Below are 24,196 nucleotides of genomic sequence, written 5' to 3' on the forward strand. Positions count from 1 at the left end.
TATATGGGACAAACTGAGAGGAAAACGTTTTACATTAGTATTAATATTATTATTTAGATAAACAATCACGTAAAATTGCAAATGTAACTATGTGAGTAACCAAACGTCATCAACGCCATGATTTCACGCGCTATGATTTTATTTTCTTTATTTTCAAACAATACTACAATCTCAGAGTTTTTATGTTATGTGAAGCTGTTTTTTTATATTATTATGTACAGAATAACTTATTAACTTACCTATGAAACAATATACGATCATTTTGCTTCTCAGTACAGTTAAAAAATTTAAACAGAAGACAGTTATCCATATTCTATATTAAAATAATCAAAAATATTTACCAGTAACGTTATATTTCGCATAAAAAAACTATGTATTTCAGCAATACGTACTCCCGGTTTTGCTTCAAGCATATACATCAAACCAATATTTACCGGCTTTACTTCTAGCTTCTGTAAATCGATTTTTCATAATATGTCTTATATCTTACTTTAATGCATATTCCGGAGATTATATCCATGCCAAATATTTTCTCACTCGCATTTATGGCTGATTATTATTCATTGGCTACAATACAATCAGTGAAGATTGATAATTTGTCTATGGTTACCAATTTAATCATAAATTCGTTCTGAAATATTCCCCCTAAATTTGTTCATTTCAGATTCTTCGGTTTTGTCTTATTGTGCATTTATAAATTGATACTTATTGGGTATACTTTATTCGGCACAATTAAAATGTTCCTTCGTTTGTTAAAAGTAATTTGATATAAAAGCATTTTCCGCCTTCCTTTATACAAATAAACATGAGAATAACATCTAAATTTCTACGATACTTTGCTACATAAACGAATACTCCGTTTTAATTACATTTTGTTTTGATTAATTTTACCAAATTACAGTCTGTAATATTACGGGACATTATAAAATACATTTATAAAGTACGCTCTGAGATGTTTTTATCGATAGCATAAACAATCGTCAAAGGAAAGTCGTTATCAAAGTAGGTTTTTCTTCTTCTTTGTAATGAAAAGACAATACTGCTCAGCCTCTAAGTTTTCTTTCTGTATGCAGAGTAGGTACTATACAAGCGAACCTCTTTGAGTTTTATAATATACTTTAAATCAGGGCTACAGAATCATAATAATAAATTAAAATTACAAATTCAACAGGAATTACTTTTAAAATCATCAAAATAATCAAATAATACTATCCACCAACGATACTTGATGGAATTTAAAATAAAATTCTAATTGATTTAAATTTTGTACTATTCCATTTTAGTCTTTTTTTACGACCATATTTAGACACTATGCACACTCATTAATGGTAAATGCACACCGATAATAAATACAGTTACTTTCATTTATATAATAAATTATTACAATTACCTTATTACCAACTAAGTAGGTATATAATTAAGTATTAATGTTTGTAAAAACCCGTAGTAATACATCAGATACTACAATAATATAATACAGTTATGAAATATAATATATATTTAATAATTATAAATAATTATCAAAAATGAAAATCAAACCTCAAAACCTCAAATAGAAATGGGCTGGACACATAACTTGAAGAAGAGACAATCGTTTTACAAATATAGGTATACAGTGGTATCCAAGAGGTACAAATCGTCTGCAAGGTAGACCTAGAGGTCGCTGGATCGATGAAATGATTAAGTCCTGTGGAAGTACGTGTCAACGCAACGCACACCACCGAGAGAAGTGGAATCAGCTTGGAGAAGCCTTCATCCTGCAGTGGATAGATTATATATTTTTTAACACTACAACAAATCATGAGGCCCAATGAAAGTAGTGTAGTGAAACAGTACTGTATTTAGAAAAGAAACAATAATTACAAACACCCAGGCTTTGAGAAATATATTGTGACCTCACCAAGAATCGAACTCGGGCCCTCCTAATGAAAGACCAGCGTCTACTTACCAATAATACATTCAGTAAGCGCATTAAATACTCATTACTACGAGTATTAACAATCACTTTAAATTTTCCAAATCAGTTTTAATTCTTGCTCCTTTACTTCGTATTTAATAAGGTTTCTCGTTATTTAATTATATTAATTTATTATATAAACGAGATGGTATTCCCTGTCAATGTGTATTTACTATTAGTAAGTGTGCATAGTGCCTAAAGATGTCGAAAGGAGAAACCCGGGTCGCAAAAAATTTATGAAATCGAATAGTACAAATATTATAAGGTGCATTGGGGTAATTCCGACAGGAATTTCTATGAGATGACTAGAGGTTACATATTTCGGTTAATTATTCAAAGTGTTTTATATTTACTGCCATTATTGTTTTACCTCTGTGTACATAAAGAAAAGATGTATGATAAATATATATTAGATTCTTGAATATATAGTTGGGTTCTTTAAATTGAGAGTTTGAAATATTGAGTCATTTTTTTTTGGCATTGGGGAAATTACGAACTATCTTGGGGTAATTCCGAAATTATTCAAAAGTTGATTTTATTGCACTTCGACCGAAGGTTTACCTTTCTTTTTCGACAGTGATTACTCCTAATACAAAATATCATCAATTTTGTTAATAGTTTCCATAATCCCTAACTTTTGATACTATTAGTTCGGAATTACCCCAAAAAAAGATAGTGGTTCTCAACATTTCAGTTAAGTACTTAGGATTATAGGGATTGTGGAACGGGATGGAGCAGAGCAGGTTTATTTACGGTTGTCACTACCAGTTTTGTTCCCACCGGTGACAAATAATGAGAAAAGATATCTTAATATGACACAAGTACCTACCACCTTAAATCAACAAAATAAAGACGAGGAAAATCATAGAAAGTGATAATTTAAAAAAAATATATTTGAGTCTATATTCTTATTTGCCTACCTTGATAGAACAATATTTTTTATAAAGATATCTTTTGTTTACTTACTGCTTTTTGCATAGCAAAATAAACTTTCTTCATACCCATACAATTAAATTAGTCAACATTAAAAATGTTTAATCAAAGTCGGAACTTGTCTTTTTAATCATTTTCATCTACTTTTATGGCATAAACTTATAATTTATTCCTGCTAGCAAACCCAAAACTAAAATGCGGGCTACACTGTTAAAAAAATATAACAGAATTGCTTAAGACACGGTCTGAAAGCCTCACATATACATAATAATGATCTATTGGTTTGGTACGCAATCAGTCAAAATAAATTCTATCTTCTTCACTATTAATGACACTGGAACGTTGTCACTATCTTTTCTTTTGGTCGTAATAAAGGTTAGCTGCTGCTGTGGTCTCATAGTTTTTGAGAAGTTGATAGAAGTATGTTTCCTCATGTTTTATTATTATGAACCCAATATAGTACCTCCATTTTATTCTGATTGAATATCTGAGAAGCACTGAAACATTTAATTTGTAATTTTCCTTCTTGTTCTCTTTGAGGGTCCTTTTCTAAAGTTTTGTATACTATATCTTTATTTTTCAGTTTTAGTAGCAGTTGTTCATCTTTGTCTTTTTCTTTTGAGTCTTCTCTAGTTGTCATATTTTTTCCTTTTATAAAAACATCAACGTTGTCTTTGTCTTCTCTTTCAATGTGTCTATTCTCTTCGTTTTTTTGTCTGTTTTATCCGCTTGATTTTCTTTACCTTTACTTTTTTTGCCAACACCTTTACTATTAGTACAAAGAGAATTTGAATCGTTGTTGGTGAGTATCTTTTCGTCAGTTAAACTTTCACCATATTTCACATCTTTTGTTTTTTTGTGACCTTGGTTCTTCCATGTATATTTTAAAACCATCTTCAGAGTATTCATCCATCAATACTTCAAAATCAAGATAGTCTATAATATCAGAATCGTTATATTCACTCATGATGTCGGATACACTAGTTATGCTGTTATGTGAAGGCTGGCGTTACCGCACTTACCCAAGATTATAATAGGACTTGCGATAGCTTCTTATTAGGACGACGCTTAATTTACTGACTTTAATATTAATTTAATTAAATATATTATTTACATCTAAATTAGATTTAATTTTAGTTTCTTTACAGATTGAAGAAGAACAGATTTTCGGAAATACCCCAAAGGGGTATTTCCGAAAAAAAATTAAAAATACAGCTAGGACGTTGTGTTCCTCTCACAAATTCGTAAAAAACGATAATCTATCGTAAAAGCAATCACTTATTCAAATAACTTACCAGTATTCCGAGATATGTAAGTTGGGGTAATTACGAATCAGCAATAATGGCGCGAAAAACACTTCTCCGAAAAAACTTGATGGTATGCACTCATTGTTGACACTAGCGACTAGCGACGACTGATGAGGCGAGCACAATAGACATGGTGTCTAGACTAAATGTTGCCAATAGGAAAATATCGCTTCGATTGGTGGAATTTTTGAACTTTCGGAATATACCCATATTCGGAATTACCCCAATGCACCTTATTAAATATAATTCCAATTAAGAGTTTTGGCGTTTAATGACAACATATCGTTTGTTCCTTTATTCATTCGATCATTTTCTGTCTTTACTCATGGTGTCCGACATAAATACATCTCCACGGCACGTTGTGTTCTTAATTTCATCATTCATTCAAACATTCTCAAATCAATCAAAAAAATATATACTTTAAATATTTTTCAAGTACAACGATGTCATAAATAAATTTGCCTCACACCTGGAGTCAATTTAAAAGTTGGTTGCTTTTGATTGCGGGAAATTCAATTTGCTCAATTGGTGTAATTATTTTAAATAATTTGCATAAATCAGTAACGGCTCAATAGTTTGATAGCACTCATCTGAATAGTGAAAAACATAAGTGAATTCTAATCAGTCCAAATATTATTCTAGGATTTTTCCTAGACGATATATTTCTAATATTGTCTAACAATATGTACTTCCTTATAATATCAGATTATCAATTGTTATATATTATGATATAATATATTTTTTAAATTTAATGTTTACCAAGTTTAAATTAAAGTAAAAAAAAAACTATAAAGTTAGATGGTGATACTACGTATTCAGGAAGGTATTGGAAGATGTAGATATGCCAGAGTTTCTTTACTACTGTATAAAATGTGTGACAAGATGAGACATAAAGTAAAGTTCTTTTAAAGGCCCGCATGTCGCTTTTCTCGGAAGCTTTTTTTTGTTAGCAAAATAAACAAATAATATGTAGGCAAGGAGAGCTTTCAGTGGCCATTCACAAGGAGGCTTAGCAGGAAAAATATTGTTTTTCGTTCCGACTAAAGCTGTATCCGCCCGAAACCCATCCCGAAGGAAACAGGCGGTATTTCAGCACACCGCTTTCAAATCAAATAGAGGAAATCAAACATCATTACACTGCTGTGTATGAAATATGGCAAGAATTCGACCAGCAGTGATTTTATATTATTATCGTCACACATTGAGTGTTAAATAATATTATGTGAAAATTTATCAGTTTGTAAATAATTTTTATAAAAATATTTGTATTTTTTTTTATACAATAAAGCATTCTATATTGAACAATTTATATAATATGTATACCTAAAAGGTACCGAAAATCAATAGACTATCATCGTTATCATCACCCTGTGACGATTTACCCCTGGATGAAGGCCGCTTCTAGCTACTTAAACTGTTATCGGTACCTAATTTTTGTTACGACGTACATACACCGAACTTTATGAGTTCGCTATCCAGCTAGTTTTTTGACGTCTCTGTGGACGTTTAGTGTTATATTTGATACCATTGTGTAAGGGCATTTGTCCAGCAGTTGTCCATTGCGTATCGAAATCCCATCGGTTTCTTTTGTGAATGTAGTCTCAACATGCACCTTTGAAAGCCACGTTGCGCCAATCGTAATTTTTATATTTCTCTTACATTAAGTGTCAATATTTCATACGAATACGTAAGCGTTGGTAGCACACATTATCTGAACATTTTACGCTTAAAGCTTACGCAATAGGAGATCACTTTTGAAGAAAATATTCAGACACCCAAATGCACTCCATATCAATTTGGTTCTGTTATTGTGTATAAGAAGACTGTAGTATATTTTCCAGGAAAATAATTATTGCATTTAATTTGGCTCGGTATCCCTATTTAGAGTAGTGCCAGACAAAAAATAAAAGATTGCTAAAATCACTGCTGGCTTCTGATAACTAATATAGCACGATAAGAAAAAGATGTATTCTATGAAAACCATGCAATTAAGAAGTATAATAAAAATATTTCTTTGAATTTGATGACATCTGACGAATGAATAATTATTACTGGCTTTTAATCAACATTTAACCTAACCTAACCTAAAATAACCCACGATATCCTATCAGTAATAGTATGTCGGCTTATAATACCGTGGGTTCCGGGTCTGGAAAATTCACATATGGTTTTTCAATGTGAATGGACTTAATCGGTTGGGCATGTGGCTAACATAATATTATTTTATTTCTCTCTAAAACAAAATGTGTTTATGCAACCTCTACTCTGTAGAAGTTCATTATGATCCTCGTAGTTTCTATAATTATTGTTAAGTAACTAGATTAGATATATAATTTATATGTTTTCATAATATAATAATAACTTATAAACCAGTAGGCATAATATTTTTTTTAAATTGGGTGTCCAAGTTCAAAAAATCCTTAAGTCCATTTTTTAATAACAGAAATTAAATATACCTACTACATGTTGTATTTTTTTTTCTTCATGCAATATTTCAAGACCTAAATGAAATCATAAAATGGAAATATCTCTGTTAATCAAAAACGGACAGATTTTTTTGAATTTGGATACCCAATTGTATTTAATATCACAATATGAGTAATTACAATTATTACATTTGTTATAAAAAATAATGAAATGTAAATCTATAGATCTTCAGTAAAAAAATTCAGCGTTCTAGAGCTTTCCGTTTTGGAGCTTTTAAATTCCGGACAAACTTTGTGTTCTATAGTATAGATTATTATGATGTCAAATATTTGTTTATGACATGCTATTCGTATTCATAGGATTGTGAAATATCCACAACTCTCTTTATAATTTAGTAAAAACCTTCCGGGCTTTCCCTTACATTTTTAATACTCGACAATGCAAACAAAACATAGTGGTATTATTAAATCAATTCGAGGCTTATTTACCCACGTGAGGAACTTACAACGTGGGTACAAGTATGACGTACTCCATACAATAAAAATCAATGCGAGCTTTTCAACGCGCGTGCTTCAAGTCTGTTGCATGGGAATATTTTCATCGCTGTATTTTTTATCGCCATAGCATATCATTATTTATTTCATTAAAACTTAAGTATTAATCTACTCATAAATTTATTCGTTAGGCTTTACTCGCAAGTTTGAATATTCAAACACGAAATATTTTTTTCAATACCTACTGGAATATAATTACCATTCTTGAAATACAAGTATTTACATACACACTACAAATTAAAAATTACATACACGTTTAATATAATATTACACCGGAATACTGCATATGAAGGTCGTATTTTTAAAGCGATCTTATTCCATTACTTGACGAAAATGAAAATGCCAGAATTTAAACGATAAAATTTTGAACAAGTATTTTTTTGTGTAGAAAAACCAAATAGTCCTCAATCTAGTATAGAAATCAACTTCAAATCGGTGTTAGTTACAAAAGTAACTAATTATAATATATAAGTTCACTTTGAAAATACACACCTCATATATAATAAACCATATTTTTATTCAATGAATAATTTACTTCTGAGAAATAAAATTAATATAACCACTAGAAAAAATCTTTTTGAAAAAAAAATACGACATATCCTAATGGGCCTCGTATTATCTAGTGATTATATAGTTCTCAGTGTGTTTTAATTTTTCAAAATGATGTATATATGTATATCATATATACATAGCGAGAGCCTAATAACTCATCGTAAAATAAAAAATAAAAACTAGACAAATACACAACACATAATGAAGAAATATTCGATTTTTGTGTTATCAAATCAATGATATTGACAAAAGTTGGATCGATTCAGTCAGTGAGTTTGGACACGTACGCCAGTAACACACTCGACTGAGAGCGCAGGTTAACCCCTACCTCACCTCACCACTCCACCGTTGCTATATGACCACTTTACCTACTCGTGTTTGAACTATCTTCTTGAAGTTTTACCTAGTAAATTCACCAGAGTTACTTTGAGCACGACGTAATAGACATAGCTAATCAAATGAAATGGCAATGAGCTAGACATGCTTAAACGATCACGGGAACGCCCTAAAATTTGCTAGATGGTCGGGATCATAAAATTTGATGGAAGCACATGACAGTAATGAACTAGGGACCGAGAAGAGTAGAGGAAGAATGAGGAGGCCTTCATATAACATCGCAACCAGCTGATTATGTTGATGCCAGTTATAACTAAGTTACTTATCGATTACTTACTTAATTGATTTGATAGTCTATTTGTATAGACTGCAACATTTGAATGCGAAGATAAAAATTTAAATATAATATTGTATTCTACGTTGTACACCGTATCTCATTTTGTTAATATCGATGGTCATGAGCTTTTTGTATATTATTACAAATGTAAAAGTTTCGGATCGTTACGCCGATTGGTTCTCCCGATACCGGAAGTCAGTATTTGAATAATAAGTGCGCGTCACTTGAACAGCGCAGCACTTCCGGCTACGCCACGCTCTACGGATGCCGTAGCACTGCAACATATAATACAAGTCACCGTGATTAAGTCATTATTTGAATGTTTTATTATTCTATTTGAAATAGAAACTCAGTTTGAATTGTCAGTAGGGTGTGCACTTTAATAAGTTTTATAGTCGTATGTGTATATTATAATATACGACAATAAGAAAAACAAGAAGATTAGTTTTGAAAGTTGAGAAACAATGCTGGAGCTGGTTCGGTCATGTGATATGGTTTCCGTAAGAAAATCTCAACCGCATATGCAAGCACACTAATAAAAAATAACGCGTACAAACATTTTGTAGTACGAGTAAGTAGTGTGTAATAGATTTTTGTTTTTTCACTAGTTGTATTCAGTTGTATTACACCGTTATATTCTATTAATATATTCTTCATAGATTCATTTCTATTGATGTTACCAAATTTTTGGTTTAAAGACATATAAAGCACACTATGTCTTTTTCACTTTCCCGATAATGGGGCAAAGCACCAAAATCGAGTTGAAATTTTGTGCAATATTCTATTTATTGCGGGATTTATTGGGTGCCGGAATAATTTTGAAAGTCCAGAAGTAACCTGGATTCTTCAATGCATCTTACTGTCTATAAGCTCTAACTAAGAATCAAGTAGGTATTTTTTTATATATTAACTGAATCTAACCAATGTGTTACGTTTCATGGAATTGACACTAAGATAAATTTGTATTGGTTATCATGGCTTATAAACCTAGTGCATGACTAAAAATATGGATAGATTACTTGTCTCATTTTTGCGGGATACGCTGTATACGATCTTTAACCCATAAATGCCACACAGTCAAGATAGAAATAGAAGTACAAAAACAAGTTTTACGCTTTATACAAAAGCCCAAACATCGTACAGTCCATCAAATTGGGTCGCTTTAGATGGGTGAGTTGTTTACTTGAAATATACAAGTTGAAAATGAATTAACTGGCAGTCAAAAAGCTAATTACAAGGGTGTCATTATCATGATCATACACTCATAATTATACAGCACTGGAAAATGAAATGCAACGCCAAAGATCACTCTGCCTTTGAGATTGATATTATAATTTTTATATAACGGTTACTATATGTATATACCCATAAATGGAAAATAAATGAGCCATCTGCGCTTTGCCGATGGCATAGTAATTTTCTTGCAAGACTCAGAAGACCTCCAAAGCAGAACGCAGGAACTCGCTGAAGTAAGCAACAAAGTAGGTTTGAAAATAATTGCAACAAACACAAAAGTCATGTTCAACTGCTTTGCGGGCCAAAAAGAGATCCTCATCAATGGCACTCAGCTCAAACAGGTGAAAAGCTACATCTATCTGAGACAACAAGTGTCTATAGATGTATGTATATTTGATGAAATTATTCGCAGAGTAAAGCTAGGCTGGAGTGCTTTTGGCCGCCTGTATAATGTCTCCAAAGGTGACCTTCCACTGTGCCTAAGCCGAAAAGTGTTCAACCAGTGTATGCTTCCCGTAATCACATATGCGTGTGAAACATGGACCCTTAGTGAAAGAGAGATCCATAAGCTTAAAGTAGCACAACGTGGTATGGAGATATGCATACTGGGCATAACACGAAAAGACAAAAGAGGAATAAGTAAATAAAGAAGCAGACAAGGGTTTGCAATGTAATAGAGTTTATTAAAAGCCTTAAATGGAGATGGGTTGGACACATAGCTCAAAGAAGAGACAGTCGTTGGACAAATCTAGTCATCTAGTGCTATCCAAGAAGTACATAACATCCGCAAGGTAGACCTAGAGGCCGCTGGATCGATGAAATGATAAAGTTTGCGGAAGTTCGTGGCAACGCAATGCACAGGACCGAGAGAAGTGGAAGCAGCTTGAAAAGACCTTTATCCGGCAGTGGATAGATTCAGGCTGATGATGATAATGATGACTATATACATTTTTGAAGCAACCATGACGTGTACCTATGAAATTTACAGAATATAAAAATTATTTTTTTATATTTCAAAATTTTTTTTTGTGTGCTTTGAAAAAAAAGGTAGTGTCTGCCACCCTATCAGTATTTAAAATTTGATTAAGGGTACAAAAGAGTTGGAAACTCTTGTTCTAGATAACCCAAGCTCAATACAAAAATTTAATATAATATGAAGATAAACATATTTACCCGGTTCTGGTACAAGGTGAATGAAGATTGTCGATAATGGTCGCTAAAGATTCAGCAAACGTACCTGAAACAAGAAATGAAAAAATAAGTAAAAAATACTTTATTTAAAAAAACCTATTCTAGACTGTCTGCAAATATGACAAAAAATCTAATATATTAAAAACAACATCTGAGCCCGTGAGTTAACTTTGTGGAGCTACAAATTAAACGGTTGGTGGTTCAGGCCTACAGGGGACGATTTTTGGTGTTTCGGTACACATTAGGCGAATTCACTCTCCCAGAGAAATTGCTGAATCACAGTAAGTACATGAAAAAAGTTTCACAACACAAAAACCGACAGTCAACATAAACGCAATTTGATTTTTTGAGCATTTCATATAACAACTACTAATTAATTTCATCGTAATTAAGTAGGATGCCCGTTGACGTGAATTTTGTGGTTGCAGATTCAAATCCCGTTCGTGCGTTGTATAGTTTTTTTTTCAAAAAAGATTTTTAGGTACTTACCTAAATATCTGACGTGTTTTCAAATTATATAGGTACCTATATACAATGCAAATAGTGTTATATTCTCAAATCTTGTGAATTATTCGTTGAATAAATAAATATTTTATTATTATTCAATTGATTGAAATTTAGTAAATATGTTTTTGTATTGTGTAATAAAAATAAATATTTTATACATAATACCTAGGTACTCATAAAATTATTGTTCATTTTATAGTAGTATTTAATAATAAAAATCATTTTTTATTATTAAATAATACTTATACATTAATTCGTTGTTTAATGAGACGTCATCATATGTGTCATGGTGTCCTTATAATGGCAATCTTATAAAATTTTATACCCCGATCAATAATTCAAAATTTTGAAATTGTAAATGTGTCTGAAAGTGTGCGAACGGTACCATATAAATTTAATAATTATAAATGAATAATTATTATGAACTTTAAATAATTTATCAGTTATTTTATCACATTTATTTTATAAGTCTACTGTACGAAAGGATAAAGTATTGCCAGTAAACATTTCCATTTGGTGGCAATACTGAATACATACATATTATTATGACTAACTTCACTTCAATTATGAGCTGATGTCAAAACAGAATATAAGAATAAATGACAGAAATACAAATCGATTTAGATAATAATATGTAATGATCTCTGTATAATATTATCATTTATACCAATTACCGTATGACACTTTTGATGTTTCCAGTGTATTTGAGAGCTGTGCCTTGTTTATTACAGTTATCTTACAATAATTAACTAGGTAGGTAGGTACCATAATATTTTGAAGAATGCAGAATGCTTCCAATTGCATATTTTAATGCCAGATACAGCAGTACCTACCTATTTTTTCGGTCGTTTAGCGGAGATATTTTATCATAATCTTACGTAAATCCATCTTATCTCTCCATGACAAATACTGAAAGTGAAATAGGTACGAGGCATTGCATCTAGATTATACACTAGGGATCAAAATTATACGTATTTTGTAAACAGCACGACTAGGAACTGTTTTTAAAGTTCGCAAATGTTTTACAGAGTCTACAAAATTAACAAAGGCCTCAAACAAACGTTTGTTATAATTAATGCATTATTAAAATGACATTTGAAAGTGACGATGAAGCAACCATTTTGAATGGCGTGTGACGTCAGATTGCTTACGTCACAAACAGTGCTATACGCTATATGATGGAAAATCGGTTAAATAGCTTATAAAGAATTTGTCAATCTCATACATACGACCCTTTGAGGGTAACATAATATTGCTAGGTTAACTAGTTTTGCATATAACGAGTGGTGAAAGATGATCATCAAGAGTAATAATCCAGTCCATCAGTAGAAGTCATGAACCTCAGTAGTGAGGATAGTAAGATGTAGGTATAGTTTTTATTTGACTAAAATATTTAACTTGGTATTTTTTTAACTTTAAGTATCACAGTTAAGTGTTCATACAATCGTCAAACGCACGTATATAGTCCACATTAAAAAGTCCATTTCATTTCTCATCAGCTAAGTGAGACGTCAATCTTTCTCAAAAAGACAGTTCCCAGTGTAAAAAAACAGCCCAGTTATTAGGCGGTCACAAAATTCCACCACTAAAACCACACTCACCATAGAAATTACGTGACCCAGTCACGGCGCCGTAAACTTTAAACCGCACTCAGCAAACCGATAACCGGTCGACAAAAATAATAAAAAAACGGTCGAATTTATTTCGCAGTCTTTATTATTTTCACCCGCTGCCTACGAGAAACGGGGCGTAAATTTAAGCTTCGTGTCGTTAAATCTTCGACTTTGTGACCGTCAACGTAAGGCGCACAATTCCGCGGCAGACTTATTTATCTCGTTGTAATACGGACAATTTGCAAAGCCTGGTTCACATAGTGACAATTTTGCATTTGAAATTACTGGGTAAGTGCTACATATTTTTTCCGTGAGAACCTTTTGATGGTATAATATCTTTGCATATAGGTAGTCTGGTATCACTAACCTTACCATTGTCGGTTGATAAATTCATTCTATTAACATGTAGTTTTTACGACAATGAATAAAAAAAATATTTTTAATTTTATATACGATTGTTTATTAAAACATATTCATCATCATTAGCCGGGGTCAATCCACTGCTAGATGAACGCCTCCCCGAGCTTCTTCCAACTCTCTCGGTCCTGTGTCGTTCGCTGCCACGTATTTCCGCCGAACTTTACCAGTTCGTCAATCCAGCGGCTTTTAGGGCGACCCTGTGGCCGTTTCGTGCCCCTTGGGTACCACTGGATGACGGCATTTGTCCAGCGGCCGTCCTTTCGGCGAGCAATGTGCCCCGCCCATCTCCGTTTCAGCTGTTTGGCAACGTCTATTATTATATTATTAAAACATATTACCTATTATCAAAACTATTATGTTTATTAAATTTGAGTTATTGTCGTTTCACTACTGGATGAAGGCTCATTGGTTTAGAATTACCACGTAAGCATGTCGCAAGTTTTATAAAAATTAACTAAAATATAATATATGGTATTCAAATCAATCATGTATTTAAATACGCCAGTACCACAAAACAGTTAATAAATATAATTCCGATATACATAGGTACTACTACATTTTGACGAAGGGTTTTGAATATGTGAGTGTCCCACAAAAATGAGCCACACAATAGTATAGACGTGCAATAGTGTGTTTTGCAACCTTAAAATACACCAATATTGAATGATCGTCAGTAAATAAACCGAGAGCAGTTGTCAGAAAGAAGAAAAATCGTATTTTTAGATGTGTTTAAGTTTATCGCATATTCTTCCACACCCGAGATCGGTTGTCTGTTAGGTATTTCAGTTCCCATTATTTCTGAGTTCCTTGGCCAATACGCACCACAATGTTTCAAATTAAAAAAATTATATATTATAATATATTATAAACCTTTTGAGTGACCGTGTAGTAATGTATATATTTAATTGGTGAAACAATTTGTTTTTATTGCATATTATGTGAAAATATCAAAGGATTTTTGAGAATATATTTTGTATGAAAATCGGTGACACCATCTAGCGTACAATATTAAAGGCAAAATCACTATTACATTGCTTGATATAAACAAGAATTCCACAACATAATGTACATACTTTAATAATTTGGAAGTAAATGATTTACCACCATATATCGCACATAAATGGCATGAATCAGCGCTCGTAATGAAAAAGTTTACGAACCGGAGCGCTCGACAAATTTTCTGAAGATATTTACATAGTCATTTATAAAAATGAGTGTGTCAGATTTTCTATTCTATGGCCTATCTAGCTCAGATGGTCAACATATTTTTTTCCACGAGACGGAGCGATAATTTTACAAATTTTACGAGCCGGAACGGCGCTCCGGTGCGTCTTGTTCCATTTCGAGCCCTGGCATGAATGTTCAAAAAATAAATATATACGTACGTCATATTCTAATTAATACGTCCATGTTTCATCATCATCATTAACCGAGGTCGATCTACTGCTTGATGAAGATGTCTCCCAGTTCATTCTACTCTTCTCGGTCCATAGTATTTTACTGCCACGTATATTCACCAAATTTTATGAGTTCGTCTATCCAGCGGGTTTATGGCGTCCCTGTAGTTATGTAATGCTCTTTGAGTACCATCGTATAACAGCATTTATCCAGCAGCTGTCCCACTCCCGAGCAATATGTCCATCCCAATACCATTTCATCTCCTTGACGACCTTAATTACGTAGCGTGTTTCTGTCTGCCTCCATAACCATTGGTTTATTTTGTGTTCTTGCCGGGTTATGACCACAGGCACCTTTCCAAACCACGTTGCGCTACTCATTTTTTTGGATTTCTATTTTATCATGGGTTCAAGTTTCACACGCAATCGTGAGTACTGATAGCATACATAGCGGAAGACCAAATACGATAGATACCAGTTTGGTTCTGCGACCAATCTCATCATACATACTACCGATAATCGATATCTATTGCATGAGATAGATGCAGTTGTTGACTGGGTCGATTTGAATATCATTTTTATCAACAGTAATATTATATCGTTAGTATATCTATATATAGTAACTATATATATATATATATAGTAACTTTTCGATTTTACCATTTATCTCCCTCCAATAGGAAATTTTCATTACTGTTTATTATAATATATTATAAATTATTATTTCGCAATAATTATTTATCATTATCGGCACCACAATCCAATGTAAGTCTAAACCCCTTCCACTAATATTATTGTATGTCGAAAGCTCTCCCTACTACCTTATCCTTAGGGATGATGTGTCTCTTCTGATTCATTCCTTTCTACAAACCCTTCTTTTTATGTTATAATAGATACAAAAAATATAATATACTGAATTTATACATAATTTTTAAACATCTCATGCATATACACACTAGAAAAAATCGTTGGGTTATAAAAAAACCTTATAACGCAATTATATAAGCATTTCATGTAACTACTAGTTAAAATTTTCGTAATTATTTAAGGCGTCCGTAGTTTAATTGGTAAAACATACTGGCGCGAATCCAAGAGATACAGATTCAAGTCCCGTCGGGTGTCGTATTTTTTGCTACAAAACGATTTTTTCTAGTGTGCATAATATGCATGAGATGTTTTCAAATTATGTAAATTTAGCTAATAGAATGTTACATTCTGAAATCTTGTATCTTATTCGTTGAATAAAAGAAATAGTTTATTAAAAATATAATTAATAGATTCAATAATGTTAAAATTGTAATCAATTTAGGTAATAACGAAAAGGGGTGCAATTTATTATTATTTAAATTTAATGAGTGTACGTGCTTCAGATTTAGTAAAACGAATCTAAAACCTTACAAGTGATATGAATACAAATTGACTGTCAAAGTCAGTACCTGAATAAATTTAATAAAGGAATCCCCTTCAACTAATTCCCTCCAAAATGTAAAAGGTTACTAATTTTGATACTATCTCTACAATTAAAACACATTTGACTTGATTAACAATATCTAGAGCAGCCTTGACACATATTCCGTACCAACTCGTACCTAATCATGCTTGAATTAATTGTAAGCCCGGTAGTGGTGTCCTTTTAAAGGTTCGTGCGAACCAGTTGATTGAATGTTACTGATACTACGAACCATTTTTAAATACAATCAAATTATAATATTAATACTATCGACCGAAGATTGAATTTAAGTTTTGTACTATTCCATTTGAGTCGTTTGCGAACTGGGTTTTGCCTTTCGGAATCTTCAGGCACTATGTGCACTCACCAACAGGCAATTACACAATGAAAACGAATATAATTAATTCTAACTTATATAATAAATTATTACAATAACTCCCGACCATGTCCGATCTTAATAGGATCATAATATGGACCTCCACAGAGTAGAGGTTTGCATTAGCATTAACATTAACAGACAATAAAGTAGGTAAAAACTTTATCACCTTCCCATTAAGTCAAGGATGACAATAAAAATATACAAAAATAAACACATTATGAATAGTTGAAATGATATCATAGATAATATATCCCATTAGTTAACTCCATTAATTCCCAATACGTTACCATTGTTCCCAGAATGGACGATTTTACACCTCTTGAGTGTAGTATTTTTATTGTTTATAATTATTACTAATGATCTATTATTAGGTTTTGATGATTTATTATATGCTTATCGAGTGTATTATTATTGATAAGATATGGGTTTTTTTTTACAAAAACTTCAACTCATAATTTGTTTGTTATATTTTTTTATTGTGACCTTGACTTGATAGGTAGGTAATGGAGTTTTTACCTACTTTATTGTATTGATTGGTTATATAAGTTATAGTTAATAGTATTGGTTGTCAGTGTTAATTTGCCTTTTGGTGAGTGTACACAGTACCTGAAGATGCTGAAAGGCGAAACCCGGGTAGCAAAAAATTACTCAAATGGAATAGTACAAAACTTAATTCCATTAGAATTTGTATTTTTAATTGTTTTATTTAGATACGAAATTGACTTCAAGACTATGCGGCTATCTATTTCCGGTAAAATAGCTCACGATTAACTGTAATACGGCCAACTGCATGTACATATTTCACTTTCGTCATGAGGGCAGCTTAAACTACAACCTGTCATGTAGAACTATGTTAGTAAACGAAATATTTAAGTTTATAAAATTTTCAGAGCGCGAAAGACATATTATTGTAATCTCAACCCCCTTTCGATATGCTTAAAGTCAGTGGGTTCCTAACCATAAATTAAACAATCTTTATTAATTACCACACCATTGTCCGAGATGAAGACCTAATTTGTAGATTCTGCAGTCCAATGTAAGGTTACATGGCCAAAGGATTACAGTACGTTAACAAAGTAAAATAATTAAGACTGTGATCTTGTTTATTTACAAAAAAAACTTTATGGAATGAAGTCAACACGTAGAATATGAATTTGTCTACTCATTAGAATCGACATTATGTTTTGTAATACCAAAATACTATTTCTAGGCAAGAAATACAATATTTTAGATTTTGTAGTATTTTTTCAGAAGGAATTAATAGCTACTGAAATTTCAAGTAAAAATGGGTAAAAACAATGTTAACATGAAACTGAATAATTATTGAACGTTACGATAGGTGATTAAACTTTAATAAACGCAACACGATAAGTCAGTAGTAATTATTTTATATGATCTCATTCAAGACTTCAAAATATCTGTATTGATAATATTATTAGAATGCATGATTCGCGATTTGTAATGAAAATATTCAGTAAACAATTTTGCATTTGGGACCTGTCTGCCGACGGGATTTTTTCTGGGTGTCCCATAGGATCAATTCATCGCTGTGTACTGTGCTTTTCTTTTTCCTTTCATTCATATAAATATTTAATATCCAAAAATATTGAGAATGTATTAGCGGTGCTTTTTAGTGGACTGTAATTTGGGATGATTGCGAATGTGGATGCTGGGGGAGGGCGGTTTAAATGGGAGTCGATCCAGATACTATTTGGTCACGGGTCATGCAATCACGGACTAGTATGAAAATGGTTCTGTTTATCACTCTGTTACACTTATGAATATGAATGATGATGACCAGATTTTATGAATTATGAGATACAACGTTTGGTCAGATCATATCAGATTTAGCGCTTTGTAGGTCGTACAGATGTGTTATGTATGAGACACTATGTTATGGTAATATGGCTTGATAGCTGATGGTCTAATTCAGTGCTCCGCAATCAGTGTGCCGCGGCACACCGGTGTTCCGTGAGACGAAAAAAAATGATTTTGGACCGTCACAAAAACATTTAACTTTGCAGCAAAAGAAATTTCATCATAACTTTCATACAATCAATACAATCAACCCTTCGGCAACCAATGCCGAAAATTCTATAGAAGCGCTTTCACTATAAATTCAAGAGGAATTGGTTGAATTGAGAAACGACGGGACGCTAAAACTGAACTTTGCCGATGTTCCATTGGGTATTTTCTGGATTAAGATTAATAAAGAATATCCTCGGATTTCCGACAAGGCTATCGCAGTTCAGCTCCCATTTTCTACGATGAAATATCTGTGAGAAACAATTTTCAACTCAAGTTATAATTAAAAATAATAAGCAGTCTTGCTTGAAGGGCCTTGACCGAGGAATCTATCAAATTAATCATCATCATCATCATCAGCCGGGGTCAATCCACTGCTGGATGAAGGCCTCCCCAAGCTTTCTCCAACTCTCTCGGTCCTGTGTCGTTCGCTGCCACGTATTTCCGCCGAACTTTACCAGTTCGTCAATCCAGCGGCTTTTAGGGCGACCCTGTGGCCGTTTCGTACCCCTTGGGTACCACTGGATGACGGCATTTGTCCAGCGGCCGTCCTTTCGGCGAGCAATGTGTCCCGCCCATCTCCATTTCAGCTGTTTGGCAACGTCTATTACATCGCGTACTCTTGTCTGCTTCCTAACCCATTCGTTCCTCTTACGGTCCTTTCGCGTGATGCCCAACATGCACCTCTCCATGCCTCGCTGTGTGACTCTTCATCAAATATATCAAATTAATATCAAGTCAAAATAAATAAAACTTTTACGTTCATTGAAACAAGCTCATTAACATTAATGACCTAGTTATTATATTGATAATACAAATACATGGAAATATGTACATTTAGTTCTTCGTCATGTTCTGTATTATGTTTGTATATTTAATTATTTATCAAATAAAAAAGCATAAAATAATATAATTTTGGTGCATGGCCCCCACAAGGTGGGCCTGATAGGACTCTAGCCTGAGGATCCAGGCTCAAGGGGGGGGGGGCCGGCGGCGTGGCAGGTCAATCAGATAAGTGAGATAAACACAAATTGCTCTAATAGTAAAACAATTCACCTGCGGTGCTATTTTACTACGCTGGTATTAATATTTTAAAACATGTGATTGTAGGATACAATATTTATCATTATACTTATCATGTCAATACTCGACAAATAATTTATTATTCTTAACCCGACATCGAACCATAATTCAAGTGGATGTGTTAATAAATACGAAAAATCGCAAACAATCAATACCATTAATTTTACCTCGAACATCATTTAAAAAACGCCATTTAAGAGTATGTAGAGTACATGTTTTGGTGTATAAATTGTTTTACGTGTGATGTGCCGCGGAATTTTGCGAAGACCTTTAGTGTGCCGTGCGTGAGAAAAGGTTGCGGAGCACTGGTCTAATTGACTAAGTTTGTAAGCAAACTCTAATTGAATTATTGCTTGAGCGACGGTCACACTGTAGCAAATTGACACGGTCGTGGTCTACAAATAACTGCATTCTGCAACTGCATCAATCACGGATGACTGACTCGTTAAATAGTTGAGCGCCTGGGTGACAACAATAAATGAAGATAGTAGGTATGAGGTATTTGTGCGGGTGTAAAAATTGGATTGAGATCATAATCGGCCCAACCAGGTATACTACATAATATTTTAATTCGCCTGTTTTTACTGGAATAGTGGGCTATATTAAAATACGAATGAATTTATAAATCACATTTCTTAGCGAACCGGTTATTGGATTATTCATTGGTCAGTACTAAGACTGACGATGTATATACCTTGCTTAAAAGAACAAAAGGCTATTTCGAGAGATTGTTTTGGGCTGCAGAAACAAGAGGATGAGGCGGGGAGAGAAGGAGTCCTCGGGGAGGACGCGGTAAACATGAAGAGGGCAGGATAAATTCAAATGTGTATACAAGGTTACTTTCTTCGGCCGGTCATATTTATTTACATTTTCTTCTGTTTTCCGTTTTTCTTTCCCCTCCCTTTTCTCGAATTTCAATTTGGAAATGAGACACGGAGACCGGTTCGTGTAGACATTCCGTTGACAGTTCAAAGCTTTATCTCAATTAGATTTAGCAAAAGCAAATTCAATAATTTATTTAGTACTTACTTATACATTTAAATTTATATATATTATTTAATACAATATAAAGTTTATTTCTTCTAATTTTTCATTTTAACCTCCAATTTTGTATTTGATATTAATTTGGTGTTTTTTTTAAACTTTTATTGCTGTCAGAATTATTTTCATTTTGATAATAATAAAATTATTGTATGGATTGTAAACAATTAGTTGTAATGCGTAAACTAACCATTAATTGATTAATGCTGTTTAAATATTATTTCTACTTATCAAATGTCATTTAACATTCAGCTTAATAACAAAAATCGTCACCTATGACACGGTTTCAGATAAATATATTATACCGATTAACGAAGCGACTTCGTGCAAAGCCAGATATTTAACTAATAGGGTTTTCACCGTGGTGTCCTTCCTTTCTCATGATTTTCTCAACGTTTTGGGACTCTTTACAGAGGCCATTCTCTATTTCTTGCGAATGGTTTATGCAACGAGCACGAGACGTCTATGAAAGAAGGAGGAAAACCACGCGCTGAAAACCCAACAATTTATTACGATGACAAACAACTGTTAGTTCTTACAAGTTTCAAACAATATATACTTTACTAGTAATTTTATTTATAAAATTTTAAATACTTAGAATTGATTTATAGAGAATAAGTCATTTTGAAAATCCCAGAAACATACATATTAAAAAATATCCAAGAAAACAATTAGACCAAGTGGGATTCGAGCTCATATCACTTAGTGTCCAACTGAGTGCCTTTATCCATTAAGCCACCGTTCCGCTTAACTTAAAAACTATGTAATCGGAACTATTTTAAAATTCGACAAGAAATGACAAAATAATTAAAATCATGGTAATGGTATTGCAAACATGATTTATAGCTGGCGTCAGGAGTAATCCAAATTTATTCATTAAATTAGTATTCGATAATAACGTCTACGATGGCTGAGCGGTTATTTTTTAGGCTTATAATGTCATAGCTTCAGATGCTGTTCTTCAATATTTGTTTGGTCCCAGAATATGGATCAAATAGATTCTCTCGTCCATTTATCATGAAACTAAAAATCTGTTAGTATAATCTCCACCCCGTGGAGGCCCATAATATGATTTGAGTATCCATGGTAAAAAAATATAGATACAAATACCCTTTAGATTCACTATTTTGATCTCTGATATTTATATAAACTGAGATAAAACGTATTAATCAGCGAAATGCAGATTGAATAGGATTTAACCCTAGGTTCACATCGAATCTTCAATCGCAATCTCTCAGCCTAAGCTTAGTCTGATTAGCTCTCACCATGTTTATCATACAGGTCCTCTATTTTGAAACTAAGCACCTTACACTATTGAGATTTGTTTTTAGTGCTAAGTATAGTTATCTAGTCAAATGCAATACACACCTGAAGTGAACTAAACCTTTTAAACCATCTAGTCACTGGGTCGAGCGTGTCATTTTATCTTGTTAATCTATTTCCGTTTACCGTTTGAAGTATTCTCTATTATTGTTGATTAATCACTATGAACGCTGAATAAAAATGTTAAAACCGGAGGTGTTTCTATTTTTTTAATAAGCAATCTTATAATTTTAGTTAAATATTTAATCCTTCTGGCATTCCACATAATATTAAAAACAACAGTATTAACATTTTAAAAATCAACATAATTTTAATTCAATATCCATATTTAATAATAGGCATGTGTCATGTATCCAAAAATAACTGACAAGTTAAAAGGGTACCTATTTAAATCTCGACTTACTAATGATCACTTTTACATTATACATGAAGGATCAAAACGAAGCTCATTGAGAAATCGCAAGATTTAATAATAATATTATATTTGTATGAAAATATATATATATATCTCACAGTAGAATCTCATCATTAATTCTTTTGCTGCTTCCATCAAGATTAATTTTATCAATTAATGAAATACTATATCTGATGTTTGTAAGTACAGAAGCTTTTGAGTATTATTAATATTATATTTTAAGAAAAATTTGTTCGTTATATTATGTATGTATTATTTTTAATCACTTACACGGAATTGCTGATATTTTTAGTACTCATTACCAACGGTACCTTTAATTGTATTTTTTTTATTATGCGTGCCAATCGTACACTTATATGAGCAGTAAATTTTGTAATAAAGATGTTTGCAAATATTCACCATTTTTTTATTGAGTATCTACTAAATTTTAATTGTCACCTTACAAAACAATATAAATGTGAATTATTCATTGAATAAATAATATTTTATAAAATTATTAGCAAGTGCAAGTAGGTACGTTATTACAAAATAGTACAAGAGTGTTCCTGATTATTAATTAAGGTAATTTAATACTTTGATTTATAAAAAATACCTATAACTGCATGCAACAGCTTTGACAAATGAATAAAGCTAGGTAAAATATCCTTACAAATGAAAACATTCATATTTTTTATCATTCTTTTAATAGATGCGGCGAATAATTTTCCAGACAAAGACTTTTCATAAACTACTTCTTATATCATTCATCAAATAACTCACAAGATTTTGAGAATGTAACATTCTATATATTGAACATACATAACTTGAAAATGTCTCACTTATATACCCACTAGAAAAAATCATATTTGAAAAAAATACGATGATTTTTTGATTTTTATGATTTTTGATTTTATGATTTTTACTAGTGGGTGATTTTTTCTATGTAAGATGTTTTCAAGCTATATATGTTCAATATATGGAATGTTACTTCTCAAAATCTTGTGAATTATTCGTTGAATATGAGAAATAGTTTATTAAAAATTGTTAGCAAGTTCAAGTAGAAGTTATAATAAAATAATTAGCGAGAGCCGGGCGTCGGTTAGTAATTAAGGTAAATAATATTCCTTGATTTAATACACAAAAACCGATACTCAATAATAACGCAATTTGATAAACATTTCATGTATGACCTACAAGTTTAAATTGTCGCAATTAGACAGGACGCTCGTAGTATAATTGGTTAATGCAATAGTCGGCGCTATACCAGTGGTTATGCGGGTTCATACCCCATCGAGCTTCGTATTTTTTTCAAATATGATTTTTTTATAGTTGGTATATAATATGTGAGATGTTTTAAAGTTATGTATGTTCAATATATGGAAGACTTTTAAGCTAAGAATTGTAAAACCGAAGAATGTTCCTAGGCCAAATTTTCTTTTATTATGTACCATACCAAAAATATAACTTCGTCAAGTAATAGTAATATGTTTTTCCGACGTCTTTTGGAAAGCTGAAGATTCAATTTTAATCAACCTAACTTCATTCATAAGTAGGTATGTAGCTAATTTTCACTTTAATATCTGTTACACCTTTTTGGTTTAGCAAACCTCCATATTACAACATATAATACTTATATCAATTATTTTAGTTGCAGTGTATTCCTGAAAAGGTTTTTTCGGACTACCTATACTCTTAAGTTAGTTACAGTTAAACAATAATGTATTCTATGTATAC

The 24,196-nt window shown here is 32.2% G+C and overlaps 1 protein-coding gene across 2 annotated transcripts in view; it reads right to left on the reverse strand.

The window, feature by feature from the left end:
* LOC147064293 (uncharacterized) overlaps positions 1-24,196 on the reverse strand; it is a 527,685-nt gene that overhangs the window by 191,196 nt on the left and 312,293 nt on the right. Inside the window, exon 3 of one of the 2 annotated variants that reach the window (XM_085958787.1) lies at positions 10,813-10,876. The exons of the other annotated variant lie outside the window; for it this stretch is intronic. The gene's annotated coding sequence lies outside the window, so the exon portion shown is untranslated. The remainder of the gene's footprint in view (positions 1-10,812; positions 10,877-24,196) is intronic. 2 annotated transcript variants of the gene reach the window in all.

This window comes from Rhyacophila brunnea, unplaced genomic scaffold (assembly GCF_057557595.1).
Source record: "Rhyacophila brunnea isolate RB1 unplaced genomic scaffold, BYU_Rbru_1.0 scaffold_8, whole genome shotgun sequence".
NCBI lineage: Eukaryota > Metazoa > Arthropoda > Insecta > Trichoptera > Rhyacophilidae > Rhyacophila > Rhyacophila brunnea.